Source organism: Solanum tuberosum, unplaced genomic scaffold, assembly GCF_000226075.1.
Source record: "Solanum tuberosum cultivar DM 1-3 516 R44 unplaced genomic scaffold, SolTub_3.0 scf00672, whole genome shotgun sequence".
Classification (NCBI taxonomy): domain Eukaryota; kingdom Viridiplantae; phylum Streptophyta; class Magnoliopsida; order Solanales; family Solanaceae; genus Solanum; species Solanum tuberosum.
Genome location: NW_006239587.1, coordinates 131,740 through 133,049, shown reverse-complemented (window position 1 = coordinate 133,049; position 1,310 = coordinate 131,740).

Below are 1,310 nucleotides of genomic sequence, written 5' to 3'. Positions count from 1 at the left end.
TGGCAGATTCTGTGTTTTACAGAATCATGGCTTGCAAAACAGCAAAAGAGGCTTGGGATAGGTTGAAAGAAGAATATCAAGGCAGCGATAGAACACGTCAAATGCAAGTGTTGAACCTGAAAAGAGAGTTCGAGTGCTTGAATATGCAGGACGATGAAACAATCAGTAAGTATGCTGATCGAATCTCCTTAATTGTTAATAACATTAGACTTCTTGGTGAAGAATTTACAGACAAACGAATTGTGGAGAAAGTTCTTGTGACTCTTCCTGAGAGGTTTGAATCTAAGATTTCCTCTCTTGAAGAATCCAAGGACCTGGGCAAACTTTCATTAGGTGAACTAATGAGTGCTCTTCAAGCCCAAGAGCAAAGGAGGACTATGAGACGGGACAAGTTCACTGAAGGAGCTTTCTCTGTACAAAAACAAATATTTGGTAAAGGAAAGCAACAGGTCAACCAAAATAATAAGGGCAAGCATGATGGAGGAAACAATAGTGGAGATGTTAAGAAGAAGTTCCCTCCGTGCAAACATTGTAAAAGAACTACACATCTGGAGAAGTACTGTTGGATGAGATTCGATGCTATATGGGGCAACTGTAAGCAGATGGGGCACATATCCAAGGTCTGCAAATCAAGAGCAAAGGCCTCTGGTTCTTTGCAAGCACAAGTAGCAGAAGCTGCGGATGCACATGAGGAGCAACTCTTTGCGGTTTCATACTTTTCAATCAATGAATCCTCTGATTCATGGCTTCTTGATAGTGGTTGCACACATCACTTGTGCAATGATGCTGAAATGTTCAAATTCCTCGATGATACTTACAAATCTAAAGTAAAAGTGGGAAACGGTGAGGCAGTAGAAGTCAAAGGCAGAGGTACAGTGTCTATCCTGATGTTTTGTACACACCTGATATGAGTCAAAATTTGTTGAGTGTTGGACAAATGCTTGAAAATAATTATTCTCTGCATTTTAAGAATCGTGAATGTGTTGTTTCTGACCCTTCTGGAGTAGAATTATTTTGTGTTTTTTCAGTTGATTGGGAGAAAATAACTGAGCAGGCTTACACTATTACTTCACAAACATGTACAAACCTATGGCACAAAAGGTTTGGTCAACTTCAATCTGAGAAGCATCGCAGAGATGAAAAAGAAGGAGCTAGTGGAAAATATGCCTGAATTTCTTTCTAATGCTCAAGTTTGTGAAACTTGCCAACAGGGAAAGCAAACAAAATTGCCATTTCAAGCAAATCAAGTATGGAAAGCTAACCAGAAACTTCAGCTCATTCATACGGATGTTTACGGCCCAATGAAAACA